The sequence below is a fragment of the Thamnophis sirtalis genome, unplaced genomic scaffold (genome assembly GCF_051295495.1).
Source record: "Thamnophis sirtalis isolate CommonGarterSnake01/CBP01778 unplaced genomic scaffold, rThaSir2_p1.2 scaffold_8, whole genome shotgun sequence".
Classification (NCBI taxonomy): domain Eukaryota; kingdom Metazoa; phylum Chordata; class Lepidosauria; order Squamata; family Natricidae; genus Thamnophis; species Thamnophis sirtalis.
This window is the reverse complement of record NW_028261388.1, coordinates 80,139,358-80,160,935: the sequence shown is the minus strand read 5'-3', so window position 1 is coordinate 80,160,935 and position 21,578 is coordinate 80,139,358. Positions and strand designations below refer to the sequence as shown.

The 21,578-nt window shown below is 43.1% G+C and overlaps 1 protein-coding gene across 2 annotated transcripts in view; it reads right to left on the bottom strand.

The window, feature by feature from the left end:
* TRIO (trio Rho guanine nucleotide exchange factor) overlaps nucleotides 1–21,578 on the bottom strand; it is a 279,954-nt gene that overhangs the window by 194,634 nt on the left and 63,742 nt on the right. The window contains exon 1 of one of the 2 annotated variants that reach the window (XM_087721979.1): nucleotides 19,473–19,531. The exons of the other annotated variant lie outside the window; for it this stretch is intronic. The gene's annotated coding sequence lies outside the window, so the exon portion shown is untranslated. Of the gene's footprint in view, nucleotides 1–19,472; nucleotides 19,532–21,578 lie in introns of those variants that run through there. 2 annotated transcript variants of the gene reach the window in all.

Below are 21,578 nucleotides of genomic sequence, written 5' to 3'. Positions count from 1 at the left end.
CACCTGCCAGGCCACAACAGTTTCATATTTGGCATTCTGTCTACAAAGCTCAAAAGGAAAAAGTAGCACCTTCTAATGCAGGCATGACCTCTCGGAAAAAGAAGTGAACGACACAATTTTACAAGAACTGGATTCCAATTTACCCCGCCACAGATTTTTTAAAAAAGCAGTAAACGTACGTAGTAGGCTCAACGTAACCTTTCTTACATTGAAAACCTTTCTTCTTCATCTCTGAATACATGGTAAGTTTAGTCTCCTCCATCCCCAGTGACTGGCCTTTCTTCAAATTAGTTCCAGCCAAAGAGAGAAGGGATATAATCTCTACCATCTATTTTACCGGCTAATTGTCAGTCTTCCCAGGTAGACAGGAAATACAACCAGATGAGCTAATTGTACTTTATTCCAAGACTGCATTAGTACGACCTATCGAGTCTGATAGTACTAATCTCCTGCAGTCTCCTTTACAGGCTGAGGAGTTTTGACTTTCTTTCTCTGACCTATTATACAGCTGTGGACAATGGCCTCTGTTACCCGATCATTTCCTAGGCAGCATCATTTTGCCCATTTCCAAGGTCGTTCCCATAGACCATTTGTCAGCACTCCTTCATTGGATAATCGGGAAAGAAAACCACAAGACTCCATTGATAGAAATCAAGTGTACTTTTACTAATTATAAATGAACAGAAGCGTAGCAAAGCGAAGACTGATTATTTAGGCGCGAAAGCAAATGATATATAGAATAACCCATTCCCCACCCCTTGGCATCCCAGTCACAGTCCAATCATAATTCTCCCAAATGTCAGGTGCGAGATAACTTCGAAAGGCATCACCCAGATGGAATGTCGGTGCCGTTGGCCTTGGCGGGAAACCTCCTCCGCATGCGCAGGAAGACAGGCAGCAGAAACTCCAGAATCTTCCTCCAGCACAATTAGTAGTCCCCTCCCAAATACCATGCCCCCCCTCCCCGTTTCAATGGCAGCCGAAGCAGCAGCAAAGCAGAGGCTGACACCATTATACTAATGAACACACCAAGTTTCCATGGCTGGAATAACTCTTTCTAAAATTAAGCCTTTTGAAGAATGTCTGAACCCTCAAAACAGTAAGACAAAACATTGTTTTATCCCGAGTTTGGGATAAAAATCCAAGCATAGCTGCAGTTCCAAGCCCAGGATATTCCCCTATCTTCTGCTTTCACTACTCCAAATTAATTAATAATAGATTAATTGCTCTGGCACCTGCCATCATTTGGCAAAAATGTAATGCATTTTCTATAAATCTGATTTTGAAAAGTATTAGTTCCAGGAACATCTCTTCTCTGATTTATAGTACTTTAAACTTGCTCCTGGGGAGGAAAGCTATAGCAAATCGAGAGACATCACCCTACCAACAAAAGTGTGTATAGTCAAGGCTATGGCTTTCCCAGTTGCAATGTATGGGTGTGAAAGTTGGACCTTCTCCAGTTGCAATTGTATGGGTGTGAAAGTTGGACCATAAGAAAGGCTGAGCATCAAAGAATTGAGGCCTTTGAACTATCGTGCTGGAGAAAACTCCTGCGAGTCCCTTGGACTGCAAGGTGATCAAACCGGTCAGTCCTAGAGGAGATCAACCCTGACTGCTCTTTAGAAGGCCAGATCCTGAAGATGAAACTCAAGTACTTTGGCCACCTAATGAGAAGGAAGGACTCACTGGAGAAGAGCCTAATACTGGGAACGATTGAGGGCAAAAGAAGGGGACGAGAGAATGAGGTGGTTGGATGGAGTCACCGAAGCAGTAGGCATGAGCTTAAACAGACTCCAGAGGATGGTAGAGGACAGGAAGTCCCGGAGGAACATTGTCCATGGGCTCACGATGGGTCAGAAACGATTTTGCAACTAACAACAACAAACTCTTACTTATACTGCAAAATTTATAATGAAATTGGCACAAATTTTTCTTCCGATTGACATTAATGTGTTTCTATAATATGATATAAAGATCATGATAACTAAGCAAAGTAAACCTAGAATAGGAACTGTAGATTTGAAAGTTGAAAAGCCACCTAGGAGGAGAGTTACATCTGTCATTCCCAAACCTTTTCCTTTATTATCCCAAATCATTTTATCAGAAAGTTTTATTGAATTTCAAGGGCTGTCAGTAAGTTTCTTCCTTCAGCACCATCATAAATTCAAATGGTTGCTTAATGAATGGTTGTAATTTGAGAATTATATTGTAAAAACAAACGTCTTGGAATTTGATGACATTTCACCAAATTACTACTAGTCGTTTCATTGATTTTGGTCTTAATAGGAAAACTTTGGGAAATGTTCGAATATGTTTTCGTATACGTGACAATTTTTAAGTCAATTTAAATGTCCCTGTCGTGATGGGTAAATGGATTGTTGTTATTACTCAAACTACTATTACCCAATTTGGAGTAAATTACAAAGCACTGATCTAGGCAAACTAGTGGGAAGCACTGATCTAGGCAAACTAGTTTTAATACTTACTTTTTTTAGAATTAAGAATCAAGCTCAATATGGGGAATTTTTTTTTCTACAGCTTTCATTTCATTTCTTTTGCATGTGTATGTGTAATGTGCATGAATAATGTGTATGTGTAATTTACACACACACACACACACACACACACACACACACACACACACACACACACACACACACACACACACACACACACATATATATATATATATATATATATATATATATATATATATATATATGAATGCCTATGGGCAGTTTTCTTGGCAACATTTTTGGTTGGTTCTTGCCTTCCGCCTAAGGATGAGAAAGAGTAGCAATAGCAATAGCAGTTAGACTTATATACCGCTTCATAAGGCTTTCAGCCCTCTCTAAGCGGTTTACAGAGTCAGCATATTGCCCCCAACAACAATCCGGGTCCTCATTTTACTCACCTCGGAAGGATGGAAGGCTGAGTCAACCCTGAGCCGGTGAGATTTGAACAGCCGAACTGCAGAACTGCAGTCAGCTGAAGTAGCCTGCAGTGCTGCATTTAACCACTGCAGAGTGACTGGCCCAGTTACCCAGCTAGCTTCATCCCCAAGTAGAACTCATGGTTTTCTGGTTCCTAGCCTAGAGTCTTAACCATTACACCAAACTCGCTCTTAGTATCATATTTAGCAGTTCAAAACTAAGTAGTAATGCCCTGTATTTAATTAGGTCTTTTGCCACTAGAATTGAAACCACTATTACAATCATGTCAGTGGTGGGATTCAAATAATTTAACAACCGGTTCTCTGCCCTAATGACCATCTGGGTAGGTGGGGCTCGGTGGTCATGTGACTAGGTGGGCGTGGCCAACTCAAGGTCACTCAGGTCGATGGGCGCTTTGCCTTAGCTGTGATAATGTAATAAGGGTTAACCGGAGAGGCAGTTTCTGTAAGCAGGGCAATAAAGATTAGGCTAGAAACAACACTAGAATGTTTCCTTCCTACCTTCCTTACACGATTAGCCCTGAAAAGTGGGAAAAAACAAAAGGAGATTTCTTCCAACAATCGGTTCTCCGAACTACTCAGAAAGTTACCAACCGGTTCTCCCGAATAGGTGCGAACTGGCTGAATCCCACCACTGAATCATCATGTACACTTATTACTCCACCCATACATAAGGCCAGAGAGAACTTCCAGAGCAACTTCAGGGTTAAAACAGAGAATTAATAACAGGGAACCCTGTGATTTAGCATAAGCATGGATGAGATGGTTTAATTTAAACAAAGGAATGAGCAAGCATTCTCAAGGTATATTAACAGGTAGCAAACACTTTGTGAATAAAGCGGTTAAAAAAACATATGTATTTTTTAATCTCCTGATTAAAACATTGACCACAATATTACCTGAATCCCCTCAACTATTCTAAATTTAAGATCCTTTTTCAGCTAATTATTTGAGCCACTCAAGGAACTTTCCAATGAGGTTATACATAAAAAAAGAACCTGGTTTATTTGTGTTCTTCAATTGAAATATTCAGCAATTGGAGAATTGCTTAACAAAATCGGAGAATTTCCCTGTTTAATAGCAAAGTTAATGAGGTACACACATCAAACGAGATAGAAGTCCTTTGTGAAAGAACCGATACTTTCTATTACACGTGTCACGATAATCAAATGGATTTCAACAAAAACCAACCTTTTAACATGTTCAAAATTCAAGCTCGCTTCTGAGGCTACCCCAGATTTAACCCCAGAATTTCAATCCAGTTCTGCAATTAATAATATTTTTTTTAAAAAAAAATAATCTTTTGCATCTTATTCTGGACAAATTGTTCAGAAACAAAGAAAGAGGGTGCCCGTTTTCCTCTTACGAATATTCATAGATCTCGTCTTTCTTTTTGGAAGGTGAATAAAATGAGAACATTTGTTATTTCAGATTTGAGCTGGGAGGATTTCAAAAATCACTGCATACATGCGCTGAGCTATAAATGCTGTATATCTGCATCCATCCCTACTTGCACACACTTCAAGCCGGCATTCTCAGAACCACACATTAATAGAGATGATGTCATCTTTTCAAAACCAGAGCAGGCTGCAGCTCCTTCTACTGTTGTTCCTTCCACCGCAGTGCCTGCAGTATTCAGAGGATTTGCAAAAGACAAGACAGCCCAGGGAATAAATAAATAGAAACTGCGAAGCTCAGGAAGAGAGGTGACTTATTGAAATCCTGCTTGGGCAGATTTTTAAAAAGAAAGGCAAGAAGTATTTTCCCGAGTCTCTGCGTTCTGTGAATTTACCACTCGCCAAGAATTTATGTTATGTGATTGAACAAAGCAGCTTTTGATACTTTTGGGCAAGTCTAAATTGACCTGTTCAACGAGATTTTCGCAGAAGAATGGACGTCCTCAGAGAAACAAATACTTGGGTCAAATCTGAATGATTTCCATTGCTCTCTTGGCTTGTAATCATTTCATTTCCTCTTTCTAAGAAACCACAAATGTAGTAAGATATAAGCCACCAAATGATCAGAATTGTAAGCCAAAACAAGGGCTTTCTCACATTGTAAGAAAGAATAACGGAAGTGAAATGATTGGATTTGATTCCAGTTTCTTTTACTTCTTTTTCTCGTATTTATTTATTTTTATAATATATTGCAAAACAGAATCAATAAAGCTTGATCACAACCTTTGCATCTTTAAAATGTCTTAATGAGATATTTTCTATATATTTAATAATCTTAGAGTCACTGTGTATTTACTGTAGCTACCAATAATTTCAGCACAATAACAGATATGTTTCAATTTCTACGTTGTGATTGGAATTATTTCTAGACAGGACTATATAAGTGTTATATGTTTTGTGCATATTTTGGAAGAAATGCATCAGGCTCAAGCAGCACAATAAAATTACTTTTTTAAAAACAAAACTTCAAGGTAACGAATAACAAACCTTCTGTTAAAATGAAAAAACAGGAATATACTGTGATCAAATCAAGATTAGTGCTTTGGGATAAACCTGAGGGAAAAATCACATGCGTGTAATTTTAAAGATCAGTTTTGTGTCTGTTTTACAAAATGATAAGTTTATTTTTCTCTCTTTTGGCGAATAGACGCATGCACACACACACACACACACACACACACAGTACACAAAACATGCAATGATTTTCTTGAAATTTACGAGATTCAGCTACATTTTGAATTATTTTACTCCTAAAATATTATGTCACTTGCTATCAAATCTTCATTGCAAACATGAAGGGGGCAGATGCCATTAAAATGTCAGAATTCTAAATTGTACATTCTGCAAAATTTCTGGAAAATGATCCAAGGGGTTATCTAAGCAGTCACATCACAGCACAGCACAATTCCAGGTACTAGATCCACATAATATGCTACGCCAAAAGTGTGCAATTCACAGCCCCCACTTGCCTTCCCATGAGCTCCAAAGACAGAAATCATCAACATTTCAGATTCTCTAGCTTTAAAAAAAGATATGAAGAGTGTCTTAACCATTTTCTAAGGTTTCAAGCATTATTCCTCCTCTTGTTTTGAGTACGCCAGTTAAAAGTATATGATTAATTGTTCTGTTCCTGCTAAACATACACTGAACTTGCACCGAGCATCGGGGTTCACAGTGATGTAGCACAAAAACACGCATTGAAATTCAGAGCATGTTACATCAGGCAGTGCTATTTGTGAAGAAAATTGCACCGAGCATAACGTAACACTGAACATGATACCTACGAGCTCCAAAAACCATTACATATGCCTTATTCCCCCCCAGCATGTACTAATATTCTGTGCCAATTCTACCAATCAATAAATTTATTATACTTATAGCTTAACAATCCACCAATCTAAATATCAAATTTTGTTAAGTGGTTAACAGGAAAAAAACAAAAACTAGTTTGCTACCTAAAAGGAACATAAAAATAAATCCTTGCTGTGTTCGTTATTTAGGGCATCCACCGTTTCTCCTCGCTTTTGTATTGTTGACCTTGTACAATTGCTTAATTTGTTTTAGCTGTGTGATCATCTAGCAGTCTGTTTTAAAATTCAGTTAGTCACAGCAACGTTTTTCCAAATTTCCAACCTAATTCTGCTGCACCTTCGACTTACCTCTTTCCTCCTGTTGGAAAATTAAAGTAAATTTAATAACCAAACAAACTGGAATGACATAGAAAACGCGCAGGAGGAAAAAAGAAGAAAAGGAATCACTGCACATCAATTTGACTGTAAATGTGACTCCTAATGTAGTTCAAGAAGAAGAAAAACGAACCTCTTATTCAGAATCCTTACAGCATGGCATATAGCTTACGTGCAATCTGTTACCTAACCCTTTTGCTTCCTTGGTCTGGCAAACTTCCTCCAGCGTGTCTACATCTGTATAGGAAACACTTAACCTCTTTTTATACATCTGAAATACGCTGCTCAACAACAGCACAAAGTTATAAGGTACTCTGCAACTCTATTATCGTAGAGCACAGCAAAATGCAGGGTTTGCATAGATGATTGATTGATTGATTGATTACATTTATATGCCGCCCTTTTCCCCCGAAGGGGACTCAGGGCGGCTCACAATTCAGTCAGGGAAGGGGGGTACAGACAGGGGGATAAAAGACAAACATAACAATACAAAATTTAAAAACACACAACAGCCATACCATTCGAGAAGGGGGGGCAAAGCTCTTTAGCCCCAGGCCTGTCGGAACAGCCAGGTTTTAAGGGCTTTGCGGAAGGCCTGGAGGGTGGTGAGGCTTCGAATCTCCACGGGGAGCTCATTCCAGAGGGTCGGAGCAGCCACAGAGAAGGGTCTCCTCCGGCTAGTCGCCAGTCAGCATTGGCCGGCGGATGGAATTCAGAGGAGGCCTAATCTGTGGGATCTGATGGGTCTATTGGAGGTAATTGGCAGCAGGCGGTCTCTCAAGTACCCAGGTCCAATACGATGAAGGCCTTTATAAGTGACAAGTAGCGCCTTGAAGCGTATCCGAAGACCAATAGGCAGCCAGTGCAACTCGCGGAGGATAGGTGTTACGTGGGTGAACCGAGGTGCACCCACGATCACTCGCGCGGCTGCATTCTGGACAAGCTGAAGTCTCCGAATGCTCTTCAAGGGCTGCCCCATGTAGAGCACGTTGCAGTAGTCCAGATGGAGGTAGTCCTCAATCAAGCCCAACGTTTCTGTGGCTAAGTGAGACGCTTGTTAAGTGCGTCTTGCCCCTTTTTACAACCTGTCTTCCCGTATTTGTTAAGTGAACCACCGCAGCTGTTACACAGCCATAACACAGTTGTCGAGTGAATCTTGCTTCCCCCATTGATTTTGCTTGCCAGAAGGCGGCAAGAGATGATCATGTAACTGTGGGACACGGCAACAGTCATAAATATGTCGGTTGAAAGGCAGCTGAATTTTGATCACGTGATCATGTATGTGTGAAAAATGGCCCTAAGTCCTTTTTTTCAGCGTCGTCGTATCTTTGAATGGTCTCTAAATGAACTGTTGCAAGGCAAGGACTGCCTGTACTCAGCTTGAAGTACTAAAACAGAGAAGATCTCACCTCCATAGCCATTCATGCTCTGGTTTGAAATTTTTATCTGATACTTACTAAATATTCATGTACCAGGGGTGGGTTCCTGCCAGTTCTAACCTCTTCTATAGAAGAGGTTCCACAAATCTACAGTGCCGTTTAGAACCGGTTCCAGCTCCCTTCACCCACCCGTCCGCACATTAACAAGAGGAAGAGCGAGAGGAGGAATTCTGGGAGTTGAAGTCCACAAGTCTTAAAGCTGTCAAGTTTGAACACCCCTGGTTTTTTATTTCTAAAGGGTTAGGGGTGCAATGGTCTTGCAACTTGACAGCTTTAAGACTTCCATGCTTCAAATGCCAGCGTTCCTGAGCCAACATGACTGGAGGAGGAATTCTGGGAGTTGAAGTCCACAAGTCTTAAAGCTGTCAAGTTTGAACACCCCTGGTTTTTTTTCCCTAAAGGGTTAGGGGTGCAAGGGTCTTGCAACTTGACAGCTTTAAGACTTGCACACTTCAATGCCAGAGTTCCAGAGCCAACGTGACTGGAGGAGGAATTCTGGGAGTTGAAGTCCACAAGTCTTAAAGCTGTCAAGTATGAACTCCCCTGGTGTTTTTTTTTTCCCCCCTAAAGGGTTAGAGGTGCAAGGGTCTTGTAACTTGACAGCTGTTAAGACTTGTGTGCTTCAAATGCCAGAGTTTCTGAGCCAACATTTTGGTTGCTAAGCAAGAGCGTGGTCAAGTGGGTTTCACCACCTTTTACAAGTTGGCCACGCCCACCCAGTCACATGCCTGGCAAGCCCACCCAGTCACATGGCCGGCAAGCCACTCCCACAAAGTAGGCCACACCTACAGAAGAGGTTCTAAAAAATTTTGAAACCCACCACTGCCATGTACAGTACTGACGTTTATGTTTATATTGTACTATAAGCCACCCAGAGTTGCTTTGGATATGGGCAGCACATTAAACAAACAAACAAACAAACAAACAAATAAGTATATAGAAAAGAGTCCTTGATGGCTCCAAAGGTTCTTCTACCCAGTCCTTCCCTTTCAAATCATAACATTCAGTTTGGCATGCTAGAAGCTGTGGAAGCATAACCAACAAGTAAGAAGCTCTCTCTCTTACATACGCTCAAATAACTTGCTTGCGGATGGCTCTTCAGCTGTGGAATTTCTTCCCGTAACCACGTTATTTATTTATTTATTTATTTATTTATTTAGTTAGTTAGTTAGTTAGTTAGTTAGTTAGTATGCCGCCTACTCTCAAAGAGACTCAGGGCGGCTTACAGTTAAAAAAGGGAGGGGGGGGACATACAAAAAAAATAAAAAACAACATTAAAAATTCCACAACATTCATAATTTAGGATGGGGCTGGATACATCAACAGCCCAAGGCCTGCTGGAACAGCCGCTTTGCGGAAGGCCGGAAGGGTAGTAAGGATCCGGATCTCAACGGGAAGATCATTCCATAGGGCCAGAGCAGCTACAGAGAAGGCCCTCCCCCGGGGAGTCGCCAGCCGACATTGACCGTGGATGGAATCCGGAGGAGGCCTAGTCTGTGCGATCTTATGGATCTCTGGGAGGTAATCGTCAGGAGGCGGTCTCTCAGGTACCCAGGTCCGATGCCATGTAGGGCTTTATAGGTAGCGACCAGCACCTTGAAGCGGATTCGGAGACTAATGGGAAGCCAGTGCAGCTCACGGAGGATAGGTGTAACGTGGGTGTACCTAGGTGCACCCACAATCGCTCGCGCGGCTGCATTCTGGATTAACTGAAGTCTTCGAACACTCTTCAGGGGCAGCCCCATGTAGAGCACATTACAGTAATCCAGTCTTGAGGTGATGAGGGCGTGAGTGACCATCCGAAGGGCCTCCTGGTCCAGATAGGGTCGCAATTGGTGCACCAGGCCGCCCTGGTCACAGCCGACAAGTGATGTTAGAAGTTCAAAAATTAGTCTTTGGGCTACAGTTTCTTGGGAGCTGATTTTCCCCTCCCTGTTTAAGGTTTTCATGATCCTGCAGTTGTTACATTAATCTACTGGATTATTGTTTTGAGGTGCTTTGAGTTCTGCGTAGATATATATAATCAACATTTGAATGTGTGGGTTAGCTGTGGCAAACAGTGTGTGCCAAACTCCATATGCTACATTTTAATAAACCATAAAGCACTTTGAAATTATGTTCCTTTGCAAAGATCTGTCTGGGATGATACTGAACCCAGAAGAAATCTTTAAATCTAATTCCAAGATATAATTTGGGTTTGGCAGTTTTTGATACTGGTGGCGCAGGTGGTTAAATGCAGCACTGTAGGCTACTTCAGCTGACTGCAGTTCAGCAGTTCGGCTGTTCAAATCTCACCGGCTCAGGGTTGACTCAGCCTTCCATCCTTCCGAGGTGGGTAAAATGAGGACCCGGATTGTTGGGGACAATATGCTGACTCTGTAAACCGCTTAGAGAGGGCTGAAAGCCCTATGAAGTGGTATATAAGTCTAACTGCTATTGCTATTGGTGTTAAGATAGAAAGACAACAGCAAGCAAGAACTACATTTTTCCAGGACTTCTCTTCTGACATTAAAGAAAAGTATTACAAGGATCAGCAGTAGATATAAAAGATTCACGAAACAGTGGATTAAGTCATTCCAGGGACTATACTTTTCAACACATCTGAGCAGAGGAGAATATATTCCTCTAAATTGGGCAACAAACCTTAATTACTGCAAACCTGGATATAAGCAAATACAGTAAATCATACCTAGTAGTACCCTATTTCCATGAAAATAAGATCTCCCTGGATAATAAGCCCAATCGGGCTTTTGAGCGCATGCGCTAAAATAATCCCTTCCCTGAAAATAAGCCCTCCCCAAAAATAAGGCCAAGCGCTTATTTTGTGGGTCAAAGGAAAATATGACCCTATCTTATTTTGGGGAAAACATGGTAGTAGTACTTCGTGACCCAACAAATGCGCGAACGTCAAAAGCGCGCCGACAAAACCGCGGCGCTAAAACCGCGATGTCAAAAGCGCGCTGACAACAGCGCGCCGACAAAAGCGTGCCGACAGAAGCGCGATTTAAGGTAAGGTTTAGGGTTAGGGTTAGGTTTAGGGTTTGGTTTAGGGTTAGGGTTACAGCGCGCTTCTGTCGGCGCGCTTCAGCGCTCATTCGTCGGTGCGGTTTTGTCACCGCGGTTTTGTCACCACGGTTTAGTCAGACGCGCTTTTGTCGTTCGCGCATTTGTGGTGGAACCGTAGTACTTAAGGGTTTCAACACCGGAAATAAAATGAAGAGCACCTATATTACAGTTAAACTAGTTCAACATGAAATATCAGCAAAAACATTTGGCTGATCTGTAGTGGCCTATAATAATTATCTGAGGACAATTAGAGATAACAATGAACATGCCCAACTCCCTGAAACCATAAGCTCCTTAAGAAACATGAAGTTGACATTAATCCTATGTATACTTTAAAAACTAACCACAAACATTGTGGTCCTTCATATGCCATTAATAGACTTCTAAGAGCACACTAAACAATGGTATTAACTTACTCCATGAAGGAAAGCTAGGGGGAAAATGACAAGAACAATTCTTGGGGATCCTGCCAAATCTTCAATTTCCTGTACTGTTTTGAAAAAAAAACAACAATGCCATAGTTTTATTTAAATCCATTGAGTAGTTTGAACAGTTTGGCAATAATTCATTAAATATGAAGAGCATAAGCCCTATGCCTAGGATTCCTGTTTAGTTAAAAACTCATTTCAGCTACTAGCACAAAGTAAGATTTAACTAGTTCCATTCAGTATTTTCTCTTTTGATTGTTGACTTACTCCTGGAAGTTCCAGAAATACGTTGTAAGGAGTCTCTGCCAGCCAAATCTTTTAAAAAATATTTCAGAAATCAAACCCTAACCAGGATACAAGCATGAGAAATAGATTCAGCAACACCAATTTTCAAGAACTATAGTCCCCACCAGGGGTGGGATTCAGCCGGTTCGCACCTATTCGGGAGAACCGGTTGTTAACTTTCTAAGCAGTTCGGAGAACCAGTTGTTGGAAGAAATCTCCTTTTGATTTTTTCCCAGTTTGCAGGGCTAATCCTGTAAGGAAGGCAGGAAGGAAACATTCTGGTGTTTCTAGCCTAATCTTTATTGCCCTGCTTACAGAAACTGCCTCTCCGGTTAACCCTTATTACATTGTAACAATAGCAATAGCAATAGCAGTTAGACTTATATACCACTTTATAGGGCTTTCAGCCCTCTCTAAGCAGTTTACAGAGTCAGCATATTGCCCCCAACAACAATCCGGGTCCTCATTTTACCCACCTCGGAAGGATGGAAGGCTGAGTCAACCCTGAGCCAGTGAGATTTGAACAGCTGAACTGCAGTCAGCTGAAGTAGCCTGCAGTGCTGCATTTAACCACTGCACCACCTCGGCTCTCTAACAGCCAACACGAAGCGCCCATTGACGTGAGTGACATTGAATTGGCCACATCCACCCAGTCACATGACCACTGTGCCCCACCTACCCAGCTGGTCATTAGGACAGAGAACCGGTTGTTAAATTATTTGAATCCCACCACTGGTCCCCACATATTTACTAGGACAGTTACAGAAAATGGTGGATGCATTCAGAAAAGGTAAGCCACAAAATTGGCAGAAAACAGTTTGAAGGGTTAAAGGAAAGAAAAAGAAGAGATTTACCATCTGTGCTACTGTATTAAATAACATCTGCATGTTATAGAGACGTTCTGCCTATATTGGGAACATTTACATTTTTGATGCAATGTGCATTCACCTATACCCGTGATGGCGAATCTATGGCACGTGTGCCAGAAGTGGCATGCAGAGCCATTTCTCCTGGCACACGGAGCCATCACCAGTTGCTCTTCTGGGTTCGGGCACAGCAGCCAGCTGGTCTTCACGCGCATTGGCATGCCAGAAAGCAGAAGAGGAGCCGCCCGGTGCATATGTGCATGGCAGGAAAATGATGTTTTTGTTTCCAGTGCTGGGGAAGGGATGAAGGGGTGGCGGTGGTCCGTTCTCACCACCGCCACCTTCGCCCTTTGTAGCAGCGGATGTTGCACTGCCGCTTCCATCTGGGATATGTTCTTCCAGGCTCTCGGCAACGTCTTTATGCAGATAGCTCACCTCCCCACCAGCAGTTCCTCATCCAGCATCCAGCTGGAAGTGGCAGCACAACAGCCGCTGCTGGGGAAGGAACGAAGAGGTGGTGGTGGCCCGTTCTCATCACCGCCACCTTCACCCCTGGTAGCAGTGGCTGTTGCACTGTCACTTCCAGCCCGGATGCTAGAGGAGCTGCTGCTGGCAGGGAGGCGAGCTACCTGGGGCAGCGCTCTACATGGCTCTACATGGGGCAGCCTTTGAAGAGTATTCAGAGACTTCAACTCGTCCAGAATGCAGCCGCGCAAGTGATTGTGGGTGCACTTCGGTACACCCACGTTACACCTATCCTCCGCAAGCTGCACTGGCTACTGATCGGTCTCCGGATACGCTTCAAAGTGCTAGTCGTAACTTATAAAGCTCTTCATGGTATTGGACCTGGGAACTTGAGAGACCGCCTGCTGCCAATTACCTCCCAAAGACCCATTAGATCTCACAGGGTTGGCCTCCTCCGGGTCCCGTCTACCAGCCAATGCCATCTGGCTACTACCCGGGGGAGGGCCTTCTCTGTAGCAGCTCCGGCCCTTTGGAATGAACTCCCCATGGAGATCCGGATCCTCACCTCTCTCCAGGCCTTCCGGAAAGCCGTCAAAACCTGGCTGTGCCGGCAGGCCTGGGGTTGATGAGTTCCCCTCCCCTCTCAACTTGTATGGCTGTGTGGTTTTCATGTATTTTAATCATGTGTACTGTGTTTATGTCCCCTTTCCCCCCTGAGTTGTTCGCTGCCCTGAGTCCCTCCTGGAGAAGGGCGGCATACAAATAAACTAAATACAAATACAAATAAATAAAGACGCTGCCGAGAGCCTGGCTCGCTGATGTGGGAGCAGCTGCGGTGGTTGCCTGGTCGCTCCTGCCCTTCCCCGTGGCTGCAGCTACTGCTGCTCTTCTGGGGCTGCGCGGGGCCAGACAGCTCTTCTGGGGCTCCTGAGCCAGCCAGGCACTCCAGACCGCGGATCCATGTCAGTGTCGCGGGCTGGAGCCATGCAAGTAGCGCACTCGGGTTGGGGGTGAGGGAAGCCCTTATCTGTCCTTACCACCACTGCCCCCTTGCCCCTGGTGGCTGTCACAGTGCTGCTTCTGGCTGGGATGCTGGAGCAGCCAGAAAGAGTAGCCACTGTGGGGGGGGGGAGGTGGGCAGACACCGATTGCAGATGCTTCTGGTGCATCTGATGGAACAGGCAGAGGGACTACCGGGACCTGAGGCGGTAGCATGGACGTAGGCAACATGCTCGGCAGAGGCAGAGGCGGCAACAGCATTGCAGGGGCAGAGGATAATGCCCAGGTGTTTCCCCATAACCCAGGTTGGGAACATGGAGCTGGGAAATGGGTCTCCCAGGGTATCGGCTGGCCAAAGCGCAGGCCTTTGCAGGCCACAATACTGACAAAGTCTGTGCGCTGGGCAGGGTGGTCGCGAGGCTTGGGGCCCGGCGCAGGGCAGTATGGCCACCCCACCAACAGGAGTGGTTTCCTCTGTTGCCTCCAAAAGCAGCAGGGAACGGCAGGTGCGACTGCTGCGAATGTAAGTGGAAGGTGCAGGATCCATTCCCTTAAAACAGTCTTTATATTCCTCCCTGGGCTCCATCTCCAGGGCAGGCGGAGCGAGAGCCCAGGGCCAAGCCCATCGGCCACAGCCGCCATTTTCAAGAGCAGGCTGTTCAGTCGCCCGCAGTGCAGTCCAGGAGACAGCAAAGAGCCTCAGGAGGGTGGGGGAGGCTGTTTTCGCCCTCCCCAGGCTCCTTGAAACCCTCTGGAGCCTGGGGAGGGCAAAAATGGGTCTATCATGGGCCAAAAGGGGGGGGGAGTCACACATGCATGCGCAGGGTGAGTGTGTGCACGCACATGCACATGGGGGTCATGCACATAGCATTATGGGTATGGCACGCCCGCGCACGACCCCCCCTTATGTTCCCCCCTATTTTGGCACGGGAGCCGAAAAAGGTTCACCATCACTGACCTATACTGTGGGTGTAGCATCAACCTGCTTTCTCTGAAATGAATACCATGTTTTGTGAAATTAGATACGTAAGTTAGCATCTGGGTTTCAACATTGTCCTAGAGTTGATACTTACACATGTGACCAGCTTCTGAACCTCATCTGTTTGGCTTTTATGAAATAAATGTTTTCTGCTTGACCATTCCTGCCGAGGTGGCGCAGTGGTTAGGGTGCAGTACTGCAGGCCACTTCAGCTGACTGTTATCTGCAGTGCAGCGGTTCAAATCTCACCGGCTCAGGGTTGACTCAGCCTTCCATCCTTCCGAGGTGGGTGAAATGAGGACCCAGACTGTGGGGGCGATATGCTGACTCTGTAAACCGCTTAGAGAGGGCTGAAAGCCCTATGAAGCGGTATATAAGTCTAATTGCTATTGCTATTGCTATTATGAATGGATATTCCTCTCTTTCCCAGAGATTGCTGCAGCTGAGCCTTACCCAACATGGTGTTGGCCATATGTGTTAAACAAATTGCCCACCCTTCATAATTAAGTATAAATTATAGCCTATGTTGAAGTAAAAGTCTACTCACTGCAAGGGGGCACAAGATTTGTTCTAATCAGTAAGAACAATAAATATATAATTTGGGATTAAACAGAATCTGACAGGGAAAGCAAGATGACCCAGCCAAATCTTAATTCCCAATTGACATAGAAGTTTTAAGGAAAACATTTTAGTTGGAAACAATTGAAATTTCTATACATCAGGAAGGACGCTAACATAAACACAGCCATTAGACTCAAACAGGTTAAAGGTGTGAATCTGGAGAATTCCTTTGAAGGCAATACTGTTGATAACTCTATAAAGATTCTCTCCGTGTTCTTGGTGGATAGTATTTCATAGTGAGTTGAAAGAATTTTTTATGGATCCTTAGGGACAGAAACCAATCTCCCTGAGCTTAATAGTGCTACTGAAGTCATCTTTCCTTTCTCTCTGAGTCTTGCCTTGTTGAGCCACTACATTTAAGGCCCCAAAATCTGCAGGTAAGAATTGATTATTGATTTATCCAGTTTGGGTTAAAATTACACGTGCCACAAATTTCATTTTTAATTAGGATTGAATGTATATTATTTAAACGCAAAATTCTCCATATCCCGTTTTTATTCCTTTAAAGTGATGTGATATATATTAGAACTGATCCTTTTACATCAATAGCAATAGTTAGACTTATATACCGCTTCATAGGGCTTTCAGCCCTCTCTAAGCGGTTTACAGAGTCAGCATATCGCCCCCACAGTCTGGGTCCTCATTTTACCCACCTCGGAAGGATGGAAGGCTGAGTCAACCTTGAGCCTAGTGGGATTTGAACAGCTGAACTGCAGTCAGCTGAAGTAGCCTCCAGTGCTGCATTTAACCACTGCGCCACCTCGGCTCTTACATGTAGTGGATACGGTCTTTAGAAGCCCATACTCATTATGGAGTTCCTAATTTCTTGGCCTAAGGTTTAACAAAGGCCAGTTCAGTATGAAACTTTCTGGCAAGATACTTGACTGAGTGGCAAGGCTATATATAATGAAGTACATTGCAAGACACATTCGTTCTACACGGTAAAAATTATAATCTGCACAACATTTCCTCAAAATACAGATTTATTGACTACTGGATTTCTTAATAACTATAATTGCTGAGAATCTGTCATATATAAAAAAGGGGAAAACCAAAATCAAACAATACTATCTTGAGTGAATAATGCTGCTGTTATCTCAGAGCATTCAATTCAATCCGAGAATTATTTCACCTTGACATCCATTCCAATTCTTCAACAAACAAGTACAAACAACTCATAATAGCGATAGCAATAGCAGTTACTTATATACCGCTTCATAGGGCTTTCAGCCCTCTCTAAGCGGTTTACAGAGTCAGCATATTGCCCCCACAATCTGGGTCCTCATTTTACCCACCTCGGAAGGATGGAAGGCTGAGTCAACCTTGAGCCGGTGAGATTAGAACCGCTGAACTGCAGATAGCAGTCAGCTGAAGTGGCCTGCAGTACTGCACCCTAACCACTGTGCCACCTCAGCTTAAATCACTTAGAGGTGATCCTAATTTATCTGAAAATACGGAAAAATGATTTTCCTTTTTGCAGAATCTGACTAGGAAGATTCTATATAGTACATAAAATAGCACTAAGAATAGCACTGGAGACTTATATACTGCTCCACAGTGCTTTACAGCACTCCCTGAGTGGTTTACGGAGTCGGCATATTGCCCCAACAATATGGGTCCTCATTTTACAGACCTCTGAAGGATGGAAGGCTAAGTCAACCTCGAATCAAACTGACAAGGGGCAGAATAATTTTGCTAGGGGCAGAATTAGCCTGCAATACTGCATCCTTACCACCGCACCACCAGGATTCCCATTAAACCAAGCAGTCAAATTTCTAAATAACATGCACATTATAAATTGCATGTCATTTAAATATTGCTGCATGAATAAGTACAGTGTACTCAAAACAGCCTGTCTGAACTTTCCAACAGAATCACTCATTTCCAAATGGACTGTTATGCCCTTGGAATTCCAGATTCAGCTTTGAAGTGGTATGGCGCTGACTATTTCACACCTTTTTTTTTTAATTATAAGGACTAGCTGAATTATGAGGACTTAATTACGAGGACTAACAGCTCTAAAGCAGAGTCCTCAGAATGTTTACCCATGCATTTCGTTATTCTTCTTTTTCTTGATTTTGTTCTGCAAAAGGCACTTTTGGGGTTATCACTGTCTGTAAACACAGCTACATTCCACGTTTATCTAAAACCGAATTGGGAAGAGGGAAATTGAACCGAGGGGATGTGCCACGTCATGGTACCAAAAGCTACTTCCAAGGAAATAATACAAGGAAAGCTACCTGTTTCATTGGCATATGCCAGAACTGTGTAAAGAAAAACACCAATTTGCCTAAACCACCTTGCTTTCATACATTAAATCCTAACAATCATTTGCCATTGAACATTTTACTCGAGGTGCCCATCTCTGTTAATTATCAGCTTTGTGGTTTTCCTCCCAAACCTGTGGTTTTGCCTTCCTGTTTTCTTCTCATCCTCAGTCTAACTCCCCGTAGCCTTTGAAGCTCCCCATTTGTTTGAAAATAAAATAAAATATTTTTTTCGTGGTTTTTTTTTCTGTGTAAAGATCAAGGATTCTCTATTATCAATCTGCAGCAAACTCAGAAGCCTTTCTGAAGACCATAAAAATGAGCTGCGCGCAAAGGGGGTGGGAAGTGTGGGGGGAACGCTACACCCTTCTTTAATGTAGGCAAGTGGTTGCCATTAGCAACCCATATTCTCTCTCCCCCCCCTCACTTTAGCACAACGGATAAAAGCCGCCTCCAATCCCCAAGCCGACGTCGCAAAGATTCCACATTGACAGTAGCACGTCGTCGTATGTAAAGACAAGCCCAGACCTTCCTCCCTTTTAAGCAGGTATATCACCAAGACAATTCAGCACGGGATGCAAAAGACAATGTAAACCCCCCCCCCTTTAAATTTACAGTAGCCTTGAAATCCCTCCTGGGTAATGAACCAGTGTAACCCAACGCGTCAGTATAAAATGCAGTAAGAGGAATCTCTATCTGTAACTCAGCAGCCCTCGCGAGCAGAATGGATTACATCATCTTTTTGCAGAGCTGAGACAGTGAATACGCTTAAATAGAGGAGCCAGCCAGATGGAACTGCTCCCCACCCTCCCTTGCTCCTGCAGTTACCACCTGCCTCCCACCTTTGGAGTCTGAACATGACGCAAAATTAAAAAAAGATCTTGTCTTGTCAAAAGCTTCTTCCTACATCATCTCCTTTCTATTACGGTCTGCAGATGTCAAAATAACCCGCCACATATTTTTTCCCCCACCGTACCAAACAAAGCATCTGATGGAAGCTTTGCTTCTACTGTACCACAAGACGATTAACAGATGGTATCCCCCACGTTAAACCCCGCAAGGTTGAAACTCTAATTTTTTCCCCCCCTCAAACGAACAGATGGGGGAGAATATCGTGATGGTAGGGGATACAAGTTGTTCGCGCTTTTTCTCTCTCTCTCCATTCGTCATAAAATCTTCTTTACTTAAGAAGGAAGCAGATGCCTTGTATTAAGGATTACGGTCCCCAGATAGGCTGCAGGAATATTGGAGATAACTTCCCATTCATCTAGCTGCTTCACTCAATATTATGTTTTGTCCACTAATGTGACATTCTGTCCACTAATGAACACCAGTGTCATAAGCGATCAAGAGCAAAGGGACATTTTCAAGCACTCCGGCTGTCAATGAATTCAGTTCGCAATAGCCATCACCCTGTTCTGGAAACACACGCATCTCTCAATACAAAAATCTAAAGCTTACCTATGATCCCATGGCTCTTGATAGGACTGGATAGTCTGTGTTACTTTTCCAGCATTCAGTTCTGCTCTGCCAAAAGCCACTGGAGGAATTTTTTTTTTCTGCCTGCATTTTTAAACGTCCTCAAGTGAATGCGTTTGCATTTCTCCAGTCCTAGTCTCTCACGACTGGAGGAATTTTAAGAACTGCTCAACACTTCTGAACCTCTGTTTTACTCGAACTTTGTAACTTTCCCTATGTTTCTGCATCCACAGACTCTATCCATCTTCATCGTATGGAAAAAATCGCATATTTTCTAGGATGCCATCAGGCGCCAACTATGAAAATACCATCGCTTATCTAAACGCTGGAGATGTGATTGTGTTGATGCTACGTATTATCATATATGGTGGACTTGTAAAAAAGTTACAGCATTTTGGATAAAAAGTATGGTGTATTATTCAAAATATTCTTTAAAAGAGGATAAAGTTCACTCCCCAGCTGTTCTTGATAGGTATAATTACAGACTGTACAGTTATAGAGACTAATTTGATTCTGAACTTAACAACGGCAGCAAGACTGTTGGTGGCGCAGTACTGGAAGAAGGAAGAATTGCCTACCATTCAAGAATGGACGTTAAAAGAAGCAAACTTAGCAGAGATGCCCAAAATTTCAGCATATTTGAAGGACTATTCAGATGAGAAATACAAGTTGGAATGGAGAAGATGGATTGACTACATTCAAAATAAATATCGGACTGAGAAATTTCAACTAGCTTACGAATGAATGAACAAGGAATGTTACAATTTACCTACAGTTAGCTTAATAAAAGGGGAGTTAAAGTACAAGAGGGAGATAGGATGCTAATGTTAGTTAGCTTATGTTAGTGTAGGATTGTTAAATGTTTATACCCTGTATTTTGCTCTGGGAGGTTGGGGGGAGGGAGGGTTGGAGGGGGGCAGGTTTGGGGTGGGGGGAGGGAAGGGGAAACATTTGTAAAATCTATTAAAACTCTAATAAAAAAAAGAAAATATCATCGCTTGAAAAAGTAAATACATTCTGTGTTAATTCTTTTTTTAATGTAAGCAAACTATCAATATTGTACCTTCATTCGAACAGTTTAGAAAGATAAAGGTGATGCAAATGAACCAAAGGAACCCCAGAAAATTTGACTTTGCAATCATTCATTCAATTAAAAAATGAAGTCATGTGCTATTTCCTTCTGTGGATAAAGTAAGGACACCTTGGTTCTCGTTCCTGATACTGCCTCCTTTGTTAGAAACAACTTCAAGTATATGTTTTAAATGCTTTTACTTGTTGTGAGCCGCCCAGAGTCCCTAGGGAGTGGACGGCATACAAATTCTATTAAAGTTTAAAGTTTCTTACAAATATCTGTCAGTCCCTGATATCAACTGGATTGATTATTTTCATATGTGCAACATTTGAGGGCTACTGGCATGCACAGACCTTTTCAAATCTGGACGGGATTCATACCTTTGACTTGGCCATTTCAGAACCTTCCATTTCCCCCCCAACTATTCCTTGGTGGATTTACTAGAATGTTGACACTTGTTGTTACGTTGCAAGTCTACCTTGGGTTAAGCTTCAATCTGCTGACAGATGGTCTCATGTTATCTTCAAACACCCCCCCTGCTACAATGAAGAATTCATAGTAGATTTTATGGTGGTGTGTTGCCCAGGTTTGGATGCAGCAAAGCAACTTCAATTTCCAACAACACCACGTTTCAAAATTGGTATTGGGTTCTTCTTCTGATGAAATGCTGTCAAACACGCCTTCTGATATTGTGGCTAAATAATTAGTAATAGCAATAGCACTTAGACTTGTATACCACTTTATAGTGCTTTACAGCCTTCTAGCAATAGCAATAGCAGTTAGACTTATATACCGCTTCATAGGGCTTTCAGCCCTCTCTAAGCGGTTTACAGAGTCAGAATATTGCCCCCCCACACACACACAATCTGGGTCCTCATTTTACCCACTTCGGAAGGATGGAAGGCTGAGTCAACCCTGAGCCGGTGAGATTTGAACCGCTGAACTGCAGAACTAGCAGTCAGCTGAAGTGGCCTGCAGTACTGCACCCTAACCACTGCGCCTCCTCGGCTCCAAAC